Here is a 22,367-nt window from a genome sequence, read left to right on the forward strand (position 1 = left end):
GTGTTTTTGGCATTTCAAGCATTCCAAAACTCTCTCCCTCTCGGTACAATTGCAATTCAAATGGACAACATGTCAGTGGTTTGGTGCATCAACATATAAGGGGAGAACCAGATCTTGCCGCTGTGTTGAGAAGCCCTAAAGGTGTGGCAATGGGTGATATCTTCCAACTACTTTTAACTTCAATGCATATTGCTGGGAAGTCCAACATGACAGCAGACAAACTGAGCAGGTCCATCTTACTACAGCATAAATGGTCTCTCAACAACAAAGTGACAGAAATGATTTGTCAGTGGGACCAGTCTTGTTGTGATCTTTTTGCATTTCCCCTAAACAACAAGTGCAGCAGCTTCTTTGCTCTAATCCCCCCACTGGGAGAGTCACAGAGGGATGCTCCGATCCACGATTGACCCTCCTGTCTTCTGTATGCTTATCCTCTGACTCCCTTAATTCTCAAATTCCTCATAATCTTTACTGGCCTCGACATGTTTGGTTCCCCTTCTTTGGCTTCATCTTCTGTACCCACTTTCAGTTCTTGATACAACTCTGGACCTTCTGTCTCACTTGACCGTCATGGTTCACCTGGATATCTCAAGCTAACTGCTTGGTTTCTCCAATTCCCTTAATAGCCAGGGGACATGTGCTCTTTTTACCTGTCCGTTCTATATTTTTATCTTCCCATAAACATTCTACTAGGAAACTCTACAGGAGTAAATGGCGAAGATTTGTTTATTGGGCAGAGCAAAATCAGATAGACCTATTTTCAGCTATGATTCATTCTGTTCTTGTATTTTTAGTGAATTTGTTTAATGAAGATGCTAGTTCATCGACTATTAAAGTTCAACTTGCAGTAATCTCTAATTTTCATGTGGGGTTTCAGAATTGTTCCCTGACTTCCTCTAAACTGTGCAAAGCCTTTTTAAAAGGTATTCTTCTACAATTACCCCCTTATAAAGATCCCATACCACCATGGGATTTAAAATTGGTACTGCAAGCCTTAACACATTCTCCCTTTGAACCTGCAGCTAAATGTGATCTCAGATTTTTGACCTGGAAAACTGTCATCTTAGAATTTCAAAGCTTCAAGCATAATCTTCTAAGCCTCCATACTTGATTTTTCATAAGGACAGGGTCACCATATGTACCAATGCTTCCTTCCTACCTAAGGTGGTGTCAGAATCCAACAGTAACCAAGCCAATAATCTGACAGTATTCTTCCCAAACTTTACAAATAAAGGAGAATATATGCTGCACTTACTGGATGTTCACAGACAATTACATTTCTACCTGCACAGAACAAAAGATCTCAAAAAGACAGATCAACTATTTATTTCCTTTGCGTATATTAAGTTGGGCAAATCAGTTACAAAGGTAACTCTAGCTAGATGGTTGACAGACTGCATTTCTTTTGCCTACAGCAAACCGAATCTCCCCTTACCAAAAAGGCTCATTTAACCAGATCTATGGCTACTTCTGGACAATATATGTGCAGCTGCAACTTGGTTGAATTCTTATACCTTTATCGCTCATTACAAACTAGCTCTGGTCTTGAGGGGAAGAGCAGCCTTTGGATCAATCGTACTCAGGAATATATTTCCGTAAGAGTCCATCGAGAAATTTAGGTAGCTGGGGACTCTGTCCCATCTACTGAGGAATGAATGAAAATTGACAACGTCAGATAAAGAAGTTATGTACTTATCATAACATTCCATCTGTATTGTCCATTTTCATTCTTCCTCAACTCCCTCCCTTCATCGCCCTCCATTTCTCACAAATGACTTCTAGAGTAATGAGACTCTTAGGGACAACCATATGTCTCTTACTGAACTCCAGTTATGGCAATTCTTTTATAGTTTCTTTCTTCCAAGCTGTAAATAAGATCTGAGGGACTTTAGGAATAGTGCATTATGGGTAGGAAAGGAGCTTGAGAGTTTGTCAGAGGCCAAGAGCTAGTGTAACGGCCAAGTTGGATCCAAGTATCACAGCTGAACCTGTCCGTTGAGGAATGAATAAAATTTGACAACATCAGATCAATCTGTTACAAAAAGAAAAACAGATATTCAGACTTTCTGGAAGAGAACAGGAGCCAGGGAGGGAGAGGATCACAAGATCACTTGAGTAGTCATTCAGACTTGTTGGAATGTCTTTTGCTTTTGGAGGTTTGAGACTTTTTTTAACCTCCCTTACCACTCATTCTCAAATGTCTGTTTACCTGAAATCTGTTGAGACTGCTTATTCTGTTTTGTTTTTGTCACAGTTGCATGAGAAGAAAGAAAACCCCTTAGACAATTTGGAAAAGGAGGACTGAAAAATCTTTGAGATTACCTGGATCAGTTTGCCTCTCTCATCACTCTTTTTGATCACCTGTGCAGCAGTGGCCAAACACTAAATCTCTATCTAAGGGAGAATTTAAAATCTCATTTTTTTTAAATCATCTGGAAGGCTCTGAGAATGCAGCCATGCAAACTTCCCTAAAACAGTGCCAGTGGCCACGGGCCTGGAAGAAATATCAATAGAATTGTACACTCACTGCAAGCTATGAGTAGTGACCTGTGCAATAGAAGTAACCAAGTTATGTAATGCAGTTTTTCTTCACAAGAAGAAAAAAGAGGTTATGTACTCACCATAATGTTCCATGTTGGTAGTCCATCTCACCCTTCATTTTTACATATGGGTTCGGAGCCGATCCCTGGCTTTGACTCGGCCGATGTTTAAGCTCTAAGACTTCTGGTTGGCTCGTGGCTAAGCAGGTATCCCATGGTGCACCAGTGCAATCCCCAGATCTTGTTTGCTGCTCGCTAGAAACAGAAAAAATCCCCTAACCAACAAACCAATACTAAAGGGTCACCAACCAAGAAAATTAAAGTATTACCTCCAGATCTTCCAGGATGGGGGCAGGAGGGCGGGTTGGTAAAAATGAAGGGTGAGATGGACTACCAACATGGAACGTTATGGTGAGTACATAACTTCTTCATGTTAGGTAGTCCAATCTCACCTTCATTTTTACATATGGGACAGCGTCCCTAGCACCTTATTCTTGGGTGGCTCATTGGAAAATACTCCTGAGCACTGTGGAGCCAAGGGATGCTCTACCCCTAGAAGCCAAATCCAACTTATAATGAGTAATAAAGGTCTGAGGGGTAGCCCACGTAGCTGCTGCACAGATATGATCAAGTGGTACCCTGGCTTGAAAGGTTGCAGAGGTAGACAGAGCCTTTATCCTGTGGGGTAAAGGTCTGCCCTCCGACCTGTAGATGAAGGCTATGCAACTAGAAATCCAGTTATACAATGTCACCTTAGAAACTGGTAAGCCCAATCTGGAGTCGGAAAAAGAAATGAATAACTGGTCTGACTTACGAAATTCTTTGGTCCGTTGCAAATAAAAACGTAGCTGTCTATGAACATCCAGCTGGTGGAAACGATATTCAGCTGCATTACAATGATTGGGAAAGAAAACTGGAAGCTCAATGGACTAATTTAATGCGGCAGCAGAACAAACTTTGGGAAAAAATGAAGGATTGGTACGTAAAGAAACCCTGTCTTTATGAAAGACTAAATAAGGTGGCTTAATAGACAGGGCTTGTAGCTCAGATACATGTTTGGCTGATGTAATAACTACTAAAAACACAGTCTTCCAAAACAAATATTTTAAAGAAGATGAATGAGACGGTTCAAAGGAAGGGGATGTCAGTTTGGACAACACAAAATTTAAGACCCAAGAAGCCACAGGTTCTTTAAATGGTGGTCTCAGAAAAGTGGCTCCTCTCAAGAAGAAAGTCTTGCATAGCTTATGAGACATAAGGTTGACATTTGGAAACCCTAAATAAAAATGAGAGATTGCCGCCAATTGTACTTTGATGGTGGCCACGGCAGATCCCTGCTGAAAAAGCTCCGAAAGGAATTCCAGAATCACAGGAATGGGAGTGGTGTAAGGATCCACTTTCATTTTCTGTGCCCAAATAGAAAACCTTTTCCATTTACTGTCATACAGCCTTCTGGTTGAGGGTTTATGCGAGGATAAGAGAATATGGGATACTGATGAAGAAACATCATGAAGCCTGACTAGAGATGGAACTGGAGCAGCCAAGCTGTCAATATGAGGGTGTGGAGAGAGGGGTGTAGCGAACCCAACATGTGGGTCAACAGATCTGGAACTGTATCCAGAATCCTAAGGATAGTCCAGGAGAAGAGGCTCGAGGAAGGGGAAACAAACCTGTCGAGGCCAGTAATTAGCAATGAGAATCAACTTGCTACCCAGCTGATTAGCTTTCTGAATCACTTTGGGGATAAGAGAGAATTGAGGAAAGGCATATAGAAGTCCTGTGGGCCAATCGTGGACCAGAGCATCTCTGGGTGTTTCCACGGAGGGGGAATTAGGGAAAAATAACTGCTGCACTTGGCACTGACTGGGCTTGCAAAAAGGTCGCAGCAAGGTTGTCCCCATTTTCAGAAAATCTGTTCCACTATTTCCCGTTTCAGAGATCACTCGTGAGGCAGTTAGATTGCCCGGCTTAATTTGTTGGCTATCATGTTGGTTGTCCCCAGAATATACGTTGCCACCAGAAAGTACTGGGAAGAAATTGCCCATTCCCAAACTCGCATGGCCTCTCGACAGAGTGGGTAAGATCTGGTACCGCCCTGTTTGTTGATATACCACACAACCGACATGTTGTCTGATTGTATCGCAATCCTCCCTGGAGGAAGAAGGGCCTGAAGTGCTTGCAACACCAGAAGCACCACCCTCATCTCCAGAATATTGATATGCAGATAAGCCTCATATTCTTGGCATGTGCCATGGACAATGATAATGCCCCCCCCCCACCCGACCTGGGAGGCATCCGTGGTCACAGTGGCAATGGGTTGGGCAGGCACAAAGGGAGCTCCCGTGAAGAAGTTGTTGGGGGCTATCCACCAATGAAGGTCCTTTTTGCATGATTCTGTCAGCAGGATAGGGTGACTCAGCGGTAGATATTGGAATGACCACTGGGAGAACAGGAGCCATTGAAGGATTCTCATGTGCAACCTGGCTAAAGGTATTAGCAGAATGGTTGAGGCCATCGTTCCAAGAAGTTGAGGAATACATTTTGCTTTGACCTTCCAAAGTGGAAGAAGATGCTGAACTTGAGAGATGAGGTTTTGTGCTCTTTCGGTAGGGAAATGAACTGTCATATCCACTGTGTCTACCTCTGCGCCTATAAAAATCACAGATTGCGAGGGCAGTAATGCAGATTTTTCCCAGTTTATGGAGATCCCTAGTTGAGCACAAAGCTGAATGGTGGTGTCCCTGTTTTGGATGAGTAGATGCCTGGTGGGGGCGGTCAGGAGCCAGTTGTCCAAATACAGAAACACGTGGAATCCCTGACGTCTCAGGTGAGCTGTTACTACTGCCATGCATTTGGTGAACACCCTGGGGGCTGTGGTGAGACCAAAGGACAAAGCACGAAACTGATAATGACTGGCTCCCAGCCGGAAGCGCAGATATCTCCTTGACGCCTTGCCCATTTTTATATGGTAGTAGGCGTCTTGGAGATCCAGAGAGCACATCCAATAGTCTTTCCCTAACAATGGGAGTATCGACTGCAGTGTGACCATCCGAAAGTTGTCCTTCTTCACGGATTCATTTAATCTGCTGAGGTCCGAAATTGGCTACCAGTCTCCTGTTTGTTTTGGGACTAAAAAGAACCTGGAGTAAGTTTCAGATCCTGTTTGGTCTGCTGGGACGGGCTGGATGACTCTTTTTGAGAGCAACTTGTTGATCTCCACAGTTGTCTGATCCCTGTGATAGGGTGGAACACCTGGTATCTTTCTGGGAACAAACGGTGGAAGGGAAAAGGGTATGATATAGCCTCTGGTAACAACTCTTTGTACCCACTTGTCTTGGGTTATATTTAGCCAGGCTTCTGAATACAAAGAGATGCGACCCTCGACTGGCCCCAAAGAAACACAGTCAGGCCCCACATCAGGAGTGCTGATAAGGCCACCCTCGAAAGGAATCACGGCCTTGCTGGTACTGCGCACTGCCCCTGCCTCTAGGGCGACATCTACCATTTCCTCCTCCTCTGCCTCTGAAGAAGGATTCACTCTGTGTGTCCGGACTTTTTGAACCACATTTTACCTCCCCTTTGACTTTTGGGGTATGGTCGAGAGGGAACGGCAAAACAGACTCCCAAGGCAGAGAGAGTCTTTTCTTCCTGCTCACACTGAGTGAGTGTTTCTTTCACCTTGGGACCAAACAAGGAGGAACCATCAAATGGGGTGTTGGTGAAGGTGGACTTAAAAGGCTCCACAAAATTACACAAGAGCATCCAGGAGTGGCGCCAAAGGGCAACTCCTGAACCTGCTGCTCTGCTCGCTCCATCAGCCGCATGGGAGATAAGCCGCATGGAGGAGTTAATTACCGAATTTAGGGTGGACAATTTAGCAGAGATCCTATCAGGGACTCCCTCAGGACAAGCACCCTGTATGGAATCTCCTAACTCCTTGAGGAGATCCCTCTGCAATTTCGCGAAATAGGTAAGATAGTTCAGAGATCGAAGTGTAAATGCCGCTAAACTAAATACACACTTCCCAAATCTATCCATCTGTCGAGACTGCTTGTTTGGCGGATGAACAGAGGAAGAAGTCTCCGCCAACTCCTTCTTTGTGGCCCCCGCCACCACCATGGCATCTACGGGAACGCCCTTAAACAAGAATTATTTTCCAGGAGGGGCAGACAGGAACTTATTTGGTCTTCTAGGAACTGGCTTCACAGCATCGGGAGTATCCCACTCCTTCCGACTAATCAGATCCATTAGTTCGTCGAATGGTGGAGACACCCAAGAAGCAGAGGATTGAGACCCGAAAGCCTTCAGGTACACGGACTCCTCATCAGAAGGGTTGACAGTGGCCAGTCGCACCTCTGTTTAAGGATCTCCAGGATGTCCACAAAGGAGACATCATCAGATGACGACTTGGGGGACCCCTCCAACTCCTCTAGTTCAGTGTCCGATGTCAGCGACTCATCCTGGGAGTCAATATGCTTCCTCTTGCATACCCTCTTCTGAGGAGGCTCCTCGAAGGGACTTCTGGGGAGGCCTCAGAAGAGTGGGGACCACCAGCCGATAGCTCCTGAGGCTGCGGGTCTCTGCTGTCTCCAGAGAGAGTAGGTACTGAGACCGAAGTGGGAGCCCTGGGGGGAAGAGTGCTTGTACCACTGGCAGGGGCTGTAGATTGAGACAGCACACTCCTCATCACCTCAAAAGCTGATCTCTCCATCTCCGAAGACCCTCCCCGCTCCAAAGAGACAAAGGATAGATGCAGGGTCCGAGCTCACCCTGGCAGAAGCACTGAGAGGAATGCTCGGAAGTGACAAAGATTGAATCAAACCCTCCTCATTGGTGCCAACAGAAGAACTTCAGTCCCTGGACACGACGGACTGAGCCGAGTGTGTCAGCGCCAAACTCGACTCCAATGCAGCAGCAAAGGGAGCAGGAACCGAGGGCTCCTCCGTTGGTAACAAGTACTCTGTCTCTGAAAAGCCAACATGGCTCGGAGGAGGAATCACAGATGAGGGCAAAACTGGTTCAAGTGGCTCCGGAGCCAACAAAAATTTAGGCAGAGCAGACAACTTCTGGAGTCTCAGTACTACCCTCTCCACATCTTCCTCCGAATGGCTCCTGGAAGATTTGGAAGATAAAATTGGGGATCTCGACCTAGCAGGCATTGGAGATTTGATCAGCAAAGAGAGAGGTATTCTGCAGACCGGCTCCAAGCAGTAGAGTCAACTATTTCCAAAGCTACAGCAGTCGGCACTTTTTGAAGCTTTTGATTTGGAGTCAGATCTGGATTTTGAAGACTTAGACATTGCAGACACACAAGCAAAACCAGTGGAGAAATAGAGAATAACTGAGGACTAGGTCCTCTAACTAAAACGGGCCTAGTCCTACAGAAGAATTACATGAGGACTAGATCCTCTAAGTTAAATGGGCCTAGCCTGGTGTAAGAGAAAACTAGGTCTTTCAACTAAAAACAGACCAAGTTTTTTTTAACAGAAACAGACAGAGATTCAGTCACACAGGAAAATTTTCAATGAAAATTACAAATAATAGGGTTACACGAGGACTAGGTCCTCTAAGTTAAATGGGCCTAGCCCTGTGTAAAAGAACTGGGTCTTCTAACTCAAACAGACCAAGTATACAACACCACACACACACACACACACACACACACACACACACACACACACACACACACACACACACACACACTCGTTCAATAAAATAGGAAAAACTTTGCAACCACAATCTTAAGAAGACTTTAGCAGATCCCCGCCAAAGACCACAAGTTAACAATCAACCAGTTAACAGTAAAATAATCAACAGGAGCACCTGTTGATTGAGAACGGCGAAAATGCCAAAATGAGAAGTTATGTACCTACCATAACATTCCATGTTAGTTGTCTTCTCTCGCCTTCTTTCTTGCTGGATGGGTTCAGAGCTGATCCTCGGCTCTGACTCAGCCACTTAATTTTACCGGCTCGAGGCAACCCTATATCCCATGATGCAAGGCGATGACTACCCAGATCTCATTTGGTAGCTACGGAAAAATTATGCAATATATTCCTCCAACTGGAGAGGAGGAGGAAGAGGTAATAATAATCCCCCGAAAAGGACCAACCTGATCTAGTGACTAGTAAGCTGATTAGCTGGAAAATTGGATCAAGACCCTTCAAGGAAGAGGAACAATCTTCTCGGTCTGACCAGGCTAGGGGGATGGTGGGCGGGATGCAAGAAAGAAGGCAAGAGAAGACAACTAACATGGAACGTTATGGTAGGTACATAACTTCTCAATGTTAAGTTGTCAATCTCGCCTTCATTCTTGCTGGATGGGACCGTGTCCCTAGCACCTCTATCCTGGGTGGCTCAATGGAACAGACTCTTGAGAACGGTGGAACCAAAATTTGCTCTGTCTCTGGAGGCCAAGTCTAATTTGTAATGCAAAACAAAGGTATGAGGAGAAACTCATGTGGCTGCTGCACAAATAGTGTCTATTGGGAGTCTAGCCTGAAAAGCTGTAGATGTAGCTAGTGCTCTGGTAGAATGGGCTTTTGGCCTAGAAATCAACTCTTTACCTCTGAGCTGATAAATGCATGTAATCACAGAAGACAGCCATCTAGATAGGGTTACCTTGGATACTGGAAGGCCTTTCCTGTTCTCTGCATAGGATAAAAACAGTTGATCAGATTTCCTAAAATGTTTGGTTCTGTCCAGATAATATCTGAGTTGGCAGTGAACATCGAGATAATGTAGTTTTTGTTCCGCTCTATTAGAATAATTTGGGAAAAAAACTGGAAGATCAATAGATTGATTTAAGTTCGTCTGCGATGCCACTTTGGGTAAGAAAGACGGATTAGTCCTTAGAGAAACTCTGTCTTTGTGGAAAATTAAGTAGGGAGGACGAATGCAGAGGGCATGAAGCTCAGATACTCTCCTGGCAGAAGTAATGGCGACTAGAAAGAGTGTCTTCCAAGAAAGAAATTTCAATGAACAGGTAGCCACAGGTTCGAAAGGGGGAAGAATCAAGGATGTTAAAATTAAATTTAGATCCCACTGTGGTGGGGGGTCTCTAATCGGAGGTTTAAGTAAAAATATGAGAACTGTTTTAAGTTAGTAAGTAAAAATATACCTCTAAGAAATGCCTTGCAAAGTTTATGTGACATGATGTTGTGGTCCAACAAGCCGATATGAAAATTTGAAATGGCTGCCAGCTGAACTTTTACTGTGGAGGAAGAAGATCCTGAATGAAAAATCTCGGCTAGGAAGTCCAAGACCGAATGAATCGGAGCAGTAAAGGGATCTATGTTCCTAGCTTTTGCCCAGAAGGAGAAACGTTGCCATTTACTAGTGCAAATCCTTCTGGTGGAAGATTTAAGGGAAGCTACTATGATATCCCGGACGGGATTAGAAATCATAGGAAGCCTGGCTAGGGATAGAAGTGGAGCAACCAAGCAGTGAGGTTGAGAGAAGGTATGGATTGGTGCAGCTGACCCGACTGGTGGGTCAGAAGATCTGGAACTGGGTCCAGATGCCATGGATGTACCAAAAGATAACGATGTAGGAACGGAAACCATATCTGTCGAGGCCAATAAGGGGCAATGAGAATCATCTTGGCTCTCAAGGCGGTTGCTTTCTGAATTACTTGTGGTATTAGAGGGAAAGGAGGAAAGGCATAGAGAAGTCCCCGGGGCCAATCTTGGATTAGAGCGTCTCTGGGGGGATGGCCTGGAAGGGGGAAGAGAGAGAAGAAGTCGGGGCATTTGCTGTTTTGAGGGGTAGCAAAAAGATCACAGCAAGGAAGGCCCCACTTCTGAAAAATCTCTTCCGTCACAGATTGAGAGACCACTCGTGAGGCATGAGAATAGCTCTGCTCAACCTGTCCGCTATGATGTTGGATTTCCCAGGGATATGCATTGCTATCAGAAACCGCTGAGAAGAGATTGCCCACTGCCAAAGTCTGAGTGCCTCTCGACACAGTGGATAGGACTTGGTTCCGCCCTGCTTGTTGATATACCACACTATGGACATATTGTCCGTTTGGACTGCAATAGTTCCCAGGGGAAGAGAGTCATGGAGGGCTTGCAACGTTAAAAGCACTGCTCTCATCTCCAGGACATTTATGTGCAGGTGGCATTTGAAAGGTTGCCAAGTGCCATGGACCATCCTGCCCTGATAATGCCCCCCCCCCACCCGATCAGGGAAGTGTCGATGTAACCGTGGTGACCGGGGCAGGAGGAACAAAGGGTCTGCCCTGATGGACTTGAGGGGACAATATCCACCAGGTCAGATGCCTTTTGCAAATTGGAGTTATTATGATCCTGTGATGCATGGGAAGTCGTTGAAAGGACCATTGGGCGAACAGCATCCATTGTAGGAGACGCATGTAAAAGCGGGCAAGGGGAAGAAGTGTTATGGCGGCCGCCATAATACCCAATACTTTCAGAGCAAATCTGGCCTGAATTTTGTCGCTGTGAAGAATCACATGGATGTGGTTTTGAATATCCAAGATCCTTTGGTCTGTTAACTTTGCTGAAAGTTGTACGGTGTCCAACTTGGCGCCTATACAGGTAATAGATTGACAAGGCGACAAGGCAGATTTTTCAAAATTTATAGAAATCCCTAGTCCTCTGCAAATGTGAATGGTGTAATCTCTGGCTTGGAGAAGTTGATGCCTGGTGGTGGCAGTGAGGAGCCAGTCATCTAGATATGGAAACACCTGGAATCCTTGACGTCTCAGGTGAGCCGTAACCGCTGCCATACATTTGGTGAACACTCTGGGGGCTGTAGTGAGTCCAAAAGGCAGGGCTCTGAATTGGAAGTGACTGGCCCCCAGCTGAAAGAGGAGAAACCTTCTGGAGCTCCTGTGAATCTTTATGTGATAGTACGCATCCTGAAGGTCTACCGAGCACATCCAATTGTCCTTGCCCAGAAAGGGTAGAATGGACTGAAGCGTGACCATCTGGAATCTTGTTTTCTTTACAAACTTGTTTAGTTTGCTGAGATCTAATATTGGTCTCCAGTCCCCTGTCTTTTTTGGTACTAAAAAGAACCTTGAGTAGATTCCGGATCCTATTTGGTCTGCTGGGACTGGCTGGATGGCTCTTTTTGCTAGCAGTTTTGATATCTCTGGTACTGCTAGTTCCCTTAGACTGGGTGGAACGTCTGGAAGGGTTCCCTTTTGCTGAACTGGGTTTGAATAAAGGGAATTTTGTAACCCTCAGATATGATCGACTGTACCCATTTGTCTTGAGAAAGGGAAAGCCAGGCTTTTAGGTACAGCAATAATCTTCCCCCGACTGCCTCCGAAGGTGGACAATCGGGCAACATTTCAGGGATGCTGGAAGGGTTTGTCAAAGAGAGGTTCCCTGCTACCCTGATTCTGCGGACCCCCTCTGCCCCTAGGGTGGTGTCAGTTGTTTTTACCCCCTCTGCCTCTGGGGGTAAACTGACCTCGTGCGTCAGGCGTGACTCCTTGAGATTTGCGGAACCACTTTTTCCCTCCCTTCTGACCTTTTGGGTAAGGTCTTGAAGGGGTGGAGAAACGGACTCCTACGGCAGAAAGAGTCTTTCCATCTTGTTCGCATCTAGTCAAGGTGTCTTTCACTTGAGGTCCGAACAAAGTCGAGCCATCAAAAGGAGAGTTTGTGAAGGACGCCTTGAAGGGATCTGCAAAATTACAAAGCCGCATCCAGGATCGACGCCTTAAAGCCACTCCTGTGCCTGTGGGCCTACTCGCTCCATCGGCTGCATATGAAATGAGCCGCATGGAGGAGTTAACAATGGAGTTTAGGATTCCTAGTTGTGAGTTAATTTTATCCTGGGACCCAACAGCTGACGGATCCTGTAAAACATCTCCCAACTCTTTAAGAACATCTCTTTGAAGGCGGGTGAAGTGACACAAGTAGTTCAGCGACCGCATGGCAAAAGTCGCTGAAGAAAAAATCCGCTTGCCGTACCTATCCATAGTCCTGGAATCCTTGTTAGGAGGATGGACAGGTACTGAAGGATCAGCTAGTTCCTTCTTGGTGGCTGCACCCACCACCATGGCATCAACTGGGACACCTTTTGTCAAATATTGCCTATCAGGTGGGGCCGTGATGAATTTAGAAGGCCTCCTAGGAATAGGTTCCACCGAATCTGGGGCCATCCAAGCCTTTCGAGCCACCATGTCCATAAGAGGGTCGAAAGGCGGAGACACCCAGGAGGTGGAGGGTCGAGACCCGAACGCCTCCAGGTATACCGACTCATCCTTGGAAGGATTAAGGGAAGGCCAGTTCCCCCTCTGCTTAAGGAGTTCAAGGATGTCTGAGAAAGAGACATCCTCAGAGGGGGACCTTGGGGATCCCTCCGACTCATCCAAGTCAGTATCAGATGTAATAGACTCGGGGGAGTCTAGATGTTTCCTCTTACATGTCCTCTTACGCGGAGGTTCACCTGATGAGTCTGGAGAAGCCTCGGAAGAGGAAGATATTCCCAGTGGGGAAACCTGAGGCGTTGGAACTCTGGGTCAGGGAGCAAGAGAGTGGAAAGAGACATCAGCAGGCACTGTAGTGGGAGGAGCTGATGGAACTGACCACTGACTACGCCCTGGGGCTAGTACACTCTGCATCACCTCGAAGGCTCCCCCGTCAGAGAGGCCAGAAGGCTCCCGCTCCGAAGAGATAGGAACCCCAGGCCGCACAGACAGGGACGGCTCCGAGGCCGATGTCGGGGCTGAGCTCACCAGCGCCGAAGCTCCGAGAGGGAGAACGGGGTCGGACAAGGGTCCAATGCCACTCGCCCCCTCGGAGCCGACGAGAGAGACCAGACGCCTGGATCCCTCCAATGAAGGCATCAAGGAGGAGATCAGAGCAGAGGATGATGGAGCCGAAGGGGGGGTGGTATCGGCTCCGAAGTCACAACAGTCCGAGCTCTGTAAGAGAGTTGAAGGAGGAATGTTAGGTGGATGTGTAATAGCTACCGTCTGTTGAGACGGGTTATGGAGCATTTGGGCAAATGCCTGAGACTTTAATAGTCTACTCACCACTCTCTCAAGGTCGTGGTCAGACAGCCTGGATGACCGAGAAGACCGGCTCCGATGGCTCCGCTCTGAGAGCAGGGGTGATCTCGGAGACGAATGTATCAACTCCAATGAAGGGGATCTTGATCTCTTTCTTGAGATAAGTGGAGCCAAAGGAGCCGAGAATATGTCGGCTCCAGCCGGAGCTGACACTGAGTGCCTAGATTTAGTGGCATCTGCGCCGGATGGAGCCAATACTGTAGAGTGTGACATAGAAGGATCGGCTCCGGCCGAAGCCGATCTCGTCACAGAAGACGAACCAGTAGCCGATAGCTTAGGGCTTGGAGCCGAAGGCTTAACTGGTTTCGAGGGCTTCCCCGGAGCCGACTTAGTCGGGGAGCTCTCAGGCTTTAATAAGCCTCTCAGTATTAATTTATTTCTGCGCTCCTGCAGGACTCTTGGGCTGAAGGCATGGCAGACAGGACAAGAGTCCTGTAGGTGCAGAGGTCCCAGGCAGTAAACACAAGAAGTGTGACCCTCTGTCAGAGACATCTTCTGACAGCACGAGTCACACTTCTTGAAGCCTGAGACCTTTGTGTCCTTCGACATAACTGTGTCGAGGAAACACTAAGTGACAAAAAACACAGACACACACAATAAACACCCAATCCAATAAAATAAAAACAGGGATACAAACACACCCAAACACCACACAGAATCCCTGACAAAAAATTAGGAAAGGGGAAGGCTTAAGGCCTAGCTTAGAGGAAGGGATAAATAACTGGAAAAATAGGGAACACTAATGGAAATAGGGTTAAACTAATCGTTAAAAGTTTACACAACAACGGTAGTGACTAAAACTAAAGGGGGGAGACTAAAAGTCTGAAATTTGAAAAACTTACCAGGAGCCGGTAAAAAAAGCACCTCGCAAGCGAAAGCGGCAAACGAGATCTGGGTAGTCATCACCTTGCATCATGGGATATAGGGTTGCCTCGAGCCGGTAAAATTAGCTCTCGAGCTTTAGTAAGTGGCCGAGTCGAACCCATCCAGCAAGAATGAAGGTGAGATTGACAACTTAACATCTAATGATCTAGGCAAAAAAGCGCAACTGCGCCTAACTACTGGTACACAGGATACTACTACTAAGGTCAAACAAGACCACAGGACAATTAAAGTAAAGACCTATATATATTTCCACTAAATAACAGTAAATATGCAAAAAAACACTTATGAATGAAAAAATTGCAAAAGACTTAGCCAGAGCCAAGAGAAGCACATCCGAACTCTTCAACACAGCAAACGAGATCTGGGGATTGCACTGGTGCACCATGGGATACCTGCTTAGCCACGAGCCAACCAGAAGTCTTCGAGCTTAAAAATCGGCTGAGTCAGAGTCAAGGATTGGCTCTGAACCCATATGTAAAAATGAAGGTGAGATTGGACTACCTAACATGTGTGGATAAGACATTTCAAAACAAAATGTGGCTCAGGCAGATCCATGGTAAAAGTACAATTTATTGAACTTTAATAAACACAAAATAAAAAAGATTAATGCTTTCATTCACTTCTTATGAACTTCATTATAGGCTGGTTCTCAGGCAAGTACTAGGCTAGTTCTCCTTGTGGAGCATTTTAAGTCTAGCCAATTTTCTTCAAATGTGAGAATCAAACCTTGTACTTTTGTGTTTGTAAGGTAACCACCCTAACCATTATGTCAACTTCCAAACCATCAGATAATCCTATACATGTTTCCCCTGTTTAAACACATTCAAAAGCAACCCCATTGGTCAGTCCACACATACACACCCTTCCTTAAAGCAGCACATTCCTTTTATCCACTATTCACCATACAAAGATGTCTAAAATATAAATACCGCATATAAAATACATATCACCAATATAAGAACACAAAATTCATATCTAATAACAGGCCTGAAAAACAAAGTAACTGATAAAAAGAGCAACAGAAATACTTAATTATTTATAAATACTTAAATGTTTAAAATGTTAAATGTTTAAAAAGTTAAAAACTTAAGCCTACGTCAACTGATATTCCTAGACAGTCGCCCATCCAAGTGCTAACCAGCCCTTACTCGCTTAGCTCCCAAGATGCAAGGAGAACAAGTACAGTCAGGTTAGTTTGGTTACTAGCTGTATAAAATGCATAAACATGTATATATAACCCATATACCCCTTAAAGTCATGGTACATAAGTTGTTGTTTGTCTTTCGGCTTTTCCCGGTTAGGGGTCGCCGCAGCGGAATCATCCTTTAATGATACCATTCTAGTTGCTCAGACTAACTGCCCTTTGACCACGACTCTTTTTTGATGGTAGGGGAGGGAACTAGAGAAATGTAAAAAACTATTAGAGTAAATACTTTTCCGATGGATTCAAGAAACATACCTGTTGTTTTAGGTATCCTTAACTAACAGAACATGTAAGACTATTTCTCTTGGTCAATTTCATGGTAAAACCTAAAAAATTCAGTTGTATTATTAATATACGATAAAATTATCCAGTTCTTCCTTGGTACCCTTCCAGATGATATAAATATCATCCAAAAACCAGGTATATAATCGGAAGGAATTGTAAAACTGGGACCCATCCAAAAATGTACGCTCCTATTATGACATTACAGTATTTGCGAAATCTGATCCATTTACAAGTAATATTTATTCTTAAAGGAGATGAAATTATTACTTAATACCAGATCCAATACATCTTCTATTCACTTAACCTGTTCCTGGGGTACCCATTTAGCTTCCAAATAATCACATACCTACTGGGTACCCAATGCCTGAAGTATTACACTATATAAATCCTTCATATCTGTGGTAGCCAAAATGTCATTAGAATCAAAATTAATACTGTCTGCCTTACATAAAAATCCCAGGAATCTCTACAAGTTCTTACGTCATCCACCAAATATTGCTTCAGTTTAGTAGCTAAGTACTTTGCACATGCTGATATAATGGAGTTTTTCCCATCAACTATGAGGTGTAAAGGTGAATTATACAAGTTTTTTATGTATCTGAGGTACCTCAAAGATAACTGGTATAGTGGGGTTACTAAGGTAAAAATAATTAAATAATTCAATACCAATCTGGTTATCAATAAACATATCATCCAAATTACCATAAATGTTCCTATTAGCACCATTTACTTAATTTAAGAATATTTCCTCATAGGTATCTGTTTCAAGCAAGTACCACACCTTGGCATTATCGTCCACCAAATCCATGAGTACAACCCCACCCCCTTTATCCGGTTTCATAACTCTAACATGCTGGCTTCTGAGTAGTTGCAACACCTCCATTTCCTCTTTACTCAAGTTTCCTATTCTTGTTAGAAATCAGCTCCCTAAAATCCAATTAACAAACCTTAAGTTAAGAGTAATGGATGTAGGGGTGGATTATATGTACTTGTAATATTAAATTCCTTCTGTTGTTTAATACTATTCTCAAACATGACCTTAAAATTCAACTTTCTGAGAAATAACTTAAAATCAGTTAAAATGGTAGCAACATTAGGCTTTGAGGAGGGCATAGACATCATGCCTGTAGATAACACATTAGCAACCATACCATCAATTTCCACACTAGAATAGTTAAACACTTTAGAATCTTTTTCATCATTAAAAGCAACAATCAAGTTTTTAGTCTCATTTCCACTGTCCTTATTAAACCTGGCTTCCTGTAAGTCCATTAATTCCTCAGTCGCTGATAGCCTCCCGAATGCTGGAAATGAAATGAGGGTTGGACCACCACTTGCGACCTCCACGGGTTCAACCCTGGGGATGCACGAAAACCCTGTTCCTGTCCTTGTAGGTAAAACTCCCCTCCATTCCCACAATTCCTTTTATCTCAAATTCTTTTAGATCTCCTAGGCAAAGGTGGATGGGGTGGGCATGGGGGATGAACTGGAAAAGTTAACAACTAATTCCTCTGCATGCCCCTATCCTCTAAGTTCACTGCCATCACCATTCATGTTGCCATGGTCCATAGCTGGATTCATTTGATAGTGGTTTTAGTTAATTTTGTTATGTGCACTATTCCCAAACTGTTTAAAACCTCAGGCTTGAGAACAGAGGGGTTTAGGATACGCAAGTCCATTCACACAGTCATTAACGTCTCTGCTTAATTTCTATATTTTACTGGCCTGTAATTAATTTATGTGGGCCTCAATACCATTAAGAATGTGGCAATGTTCATATTTAAAAGTTCCATAATTATCATCCTCTGTAATACTCTTATCCAAAATTTTAAGCTCAGAAGCAATTTTCACAATTTCCTTAGCATTGCACTTCAACAAAACCTGCAGGAATTCACATCCCTGGTGGTCAAATAACTTAAGCAAGTCCAAATGTACAGGTGAATTTTCCACCAACCCGATGGGATATCACCAAGTTCTACAGCCTTTAAGTACTACTGTCTGTTTAATACATTCTTTAAAAATAGTCATTCTCTAATTGACCATTGACTGTTGTGGTGGCCCCATTGGTTTAAAATTGCTACTATTAGGGTTAAAGTCAGTAATAATATGGTGAAAAAGTCTATCACCTTGTCCATTTATGTCCCTTTGGTTAAACAGCTGCCTATGTTGGTGGTTACCAATTTAAGATACTTGGAAATTTTAATTGTGAATCTAAAGGGGTAGCATTGTTTGGCTCAATGTGAAGTGTGCCCCTGTTTTTATCAAAACAAGCATTATGACAAACCCCTTGCTAAACATGTTTGTGATTTTCCAGGACACTATTTTAAGTATGTAGTTATCGACCAGGTCAGTTTAGGCTATAGGAATGGACCTAGTAGCCTACTATTGGAGAAGAAGAAAATGTCATGGCAAATGGTATTGGATGCTAGCAAACCGCCTGGGCTCAATGAATAGATTTCTATTGCTTGTATTTTAAAGCTTAAAGCACTAAACCGATAAAGGGAATCATTTCATCTATTTTTTATTTTAAGTAATTACCCTTATTTATATTCGTTACTTATATACCATGACCTTAAGGGGTGTATGGGTTATATGTACATGTTTATGCATTTTATGCAACTAGTAACCAGACTAACCTGACTGTACTTGTTCTCCTTGCATCTTGGAAGCTAAGCAAGGACAGGGCTCGTTAGCACTTGGATGGAAGACTGTCTGGCAATATCAGTTGCTGTAGGCTTAAGGATCATGCCTACTCAACCTGGTGGACTTCTTTGAGAAGGTCACCAAAGCAATGGATGAGGGCAAAATAAACTCAAGATGTTAGGTACAAATCTGTATGTCACCCGGCGGATAGCCAACTGTCTCACAGACAGGACCCAGGAAGTTAAAATTGGGGAGTTCACCTCTACAAAGAGGCCAGTCACAAGTGAAGTCTCTCAGGGATCAGTCCTTGGACCATTACTTCTCAGACGTCAAGGCCAATGTCAGTGGTATCTGGGTGACTAAATTTGTAGATGCAAGTGTTTTTTTAGACAAAGACAAGAAAAACGATTTTACTCTGAAGACAGCATTACCATTCAGGCATCGTGCCAAGAGCCTTCCCAACAATGGACAGACATTCAGAATCAATCAAACAGAGGGAACGGTTCCCCTCCACAAAAAAAGACGTATGTAAATTCAGGTCTGGTTGTTAACATTTCTTCTTTTGAATTAGATGCAGATCAGCTTAAATTACTAAATAAAGGGTTATCCTTTATACCTGCAAGGAAAGCTGACATTACAGAAATGCTCAAGGACTTAAGGTTACTAGGTAGAAATTTAGCTTTGAAATGTTTGTTTCCAACGAATACAAATAATAACACACATAATATGTATAAGCAACCCAGTACATTTATTCCACCTATTCCATCAGATATTCAAAGATTTATGGATGTTTGTGAAACTGCTTTCAGAGATACAGATGCTTCTTCTAGTTTTAATTATTCTATTTGTAACTTAACTCCAGAAGAGCAGAGAGCCTTACATGAATTACAAAATTTACATTCTGTAGTTTTTAAACAAGCTGATAAAGGCGGTGGCATAGTCATTTTAGACAAAGAGCTATATGTTCAGCAAATGGAAAAACTTTTATTTAACTCAGATACATATCAATGTATTTCAAAAATTACTGTAAATGCTATTATAGACAAAGTGTCTTTTTTGCTATTTGATCTGTTAGTCACTGGCCTAATTGACGAATCATTATTTAAGTATTTTAATATTAACAAACCCACTATTCCTAGTATTTATGGGTTGCCTAAGATTCATAAGAACCTCTCTACTCCACCAATGCGACCCATAGTCTCTAAAGCTGGTTGGTGTACTGAACCCCTTTCCATATATGTTGAAAGTAATCTGCATGGCCAATTAGAGAATTGTCACACAATACTTAGGGATACTAAGATGTTCCTAAAAAGACTGCATAACAGAATGGACAGTATAACAGAAGATACAGAGTTTGTCCTTGTTACCATGGACATATAATCTCTTTTTACTAGCATACCTAATTGTTGGGGTATTGAAATGATAAGAGAATTTCTAACAGCTAATAAATGTTTTACCAACACTAAAACTCAACAAATATGTAGCTTATTAGAAATCGTATTAGAAAACAATATTGTTGTTTTTCAAGATCAGTTCTTTTTGCAAAAAGTTGGCGTAGCGATGGGGATACCATGTGCAAACAGCTATGCCAATCTAGCTTTAGTTTGCTGGGAAGAGACAAACATACTTTCTGTAAATAATCCATTCTTAGGACAAGTATTGTGGTATGTACGTTTTGTAGATGATGTCTTTTTGCTATGGAAAGGTGATGGTACTGACTTTGTATCCTTTGTAGAATATTTACACAATACAACTAACTTTTTGAAATTTTCATACCAGATTTCTGCAACAGATATTAATTTTCTTGACGTACATATCACTAAGTTCTGCTCTAATCATTTAAGCAGCAATATCTATTTTAAACCCACCAGAAAAAATACAGTATTACATAAATCCAGTATGCATCCTAGGCATATACCCAGGAATGTACTTAAGGGCCAAGTTTTTAGAACCTTAAGATTACATGACAATGACGAAGATGCAGTTACTGCTCTCAAAAAACTAAAAACAGAATTTTTGGAAAGGGGATATCAAGCAGGGGATATTGATCAAACTATTTCTGATGCTCGGCAACAGAGACACACTAGATGTAGACCGTACTTTCATTCTAGTACTAATAGTGGTAATATAGACACTGAATCTTCTGGCAATAATGTTTTTAGAATTGTTTTCCAATTTGCTAGTAACATTAATCAATATACCGACATTATTAGGAGACACTGGCATTTACTACAAGATGTTCCTAATCTGGTTGGTATAATTGGAAGTACCCCTCATTTTAGTTTTAGAAACAACAAGTCACTGAAGCAGCACTTGTGCAACAGAGATACATATAAAGGCACAAGTAAATCTGTTAGACAGGGTACTTTTCATTGTAGAACTTGTAGCGCCTGTCCCCATATTTTTAACAAAAGTACATATACACATCCAACTAGGCATTTTACTTTACATTCTAAACAGTATTCAGACTGCAAAACCACAGATGTTGTTTATTTTAGTTTCTGTCAGCAATGCCCAGCATTTTATGTGGGCAAAACTAACAGGCCATTAAAAGACAGAATTCTAGAACATATTTGTGATATTAGAAATAATAAACAATCTAATGCCCTTGCTAATCATGTTATGCATACAGACGCTTCCCATTCTTTTAAATTCTTTGTTTTACAACATTTTCATAGAAATTTGAGAGGAGGAGACATTGAAAATGTTACAGAAAGCCATGAGCAAAGATGGATTTTAAAACTTGATGCTGAACGCTATCCAGGGCTTAATGGGACTTCATCTTTAATCCCTTTTTTAAAAGCAAGACATCTTAAGCATTGATTTATTTTAACATGTTTTATTTTATTCTTAACATTTTTTATGGTAATATATATAAACAATATATATATATATATATATATATATATATATATATATATATATATATACTTCTTATGTTTATAAAAGGTTTTTAGTGGTCTACTAGAAATATCTACATTTATATATTTTATATTCACTGTTTTAAGATAATGGGCAGGATTCACGAAGCCTCCATGTAAGAGTTATAACTCTTACACGGAGGCTGCAGTTAAACGGAGTGATGTCAGCATGCTTTGCATATTCATGAGAGCATGCTGAATCACACCTAAGGCTAACACGGTCCGTGTAAGACAGTAGGGGGCGTGTCCGTAGGCCGAGCCCTGTAAGCGGACACACCCCCAGAAGAGTAAAAGCGCCCAAAGTAAACACCCACGACAGAGTCCACGGAAATGTGAATAAACACAACACAACACATGCCCCCACAGACTATGAACAGAAAATATATAAATAAACATGTTATATATTTTTTTTTAAATTGTAAAAATGTTTAACCGTGAGTGCGCTCATTTGCGCGGGCATGCCCGTAGCGCAGCTACAGTTAGCAGTTAGTGGGAAAGCATATAAAAACTAAATATGCAAAGTAAGCCAAGAAGCAATAGCGTAGCGGTAGAGATGTTGGCTGAAGAGCAGGCATTCATGGTTCGAGCCCCCACAACACCAATTTTTATTTTTAGCAAAATAAGCACGAAACAAGTCCTTGACAAATATGTACACATAAAACCACATTTTATGTAAAATGTAATGAAATAGCCCATTTATATTGAAGAAATGTGAGGTAACAAAAGAATAAAAAATGCCAGATGTGCCCATAGCTGAGCTACAGTTTAACAGGGTGAGTGCATCTGCCCGTATGTGAGCAGTGGTTTAACTGGTGCAAAATGAGTGCCCGTAGCTGAGC

This window comes from Protopterus annectens, chromosome 13.part0 (genome assembly GCF_019279795.1).
Source record: "Protopterus annectens isolate FY-2018-M chromosome 13.part0, PAN1.0, whole genome shotgun sequence".
Lineage (NCBI taxonomy): Eukaryota > Metazoa > Chordata > Ceratodontiformes > Protopteridae > Protopterus > Protopterus annectens.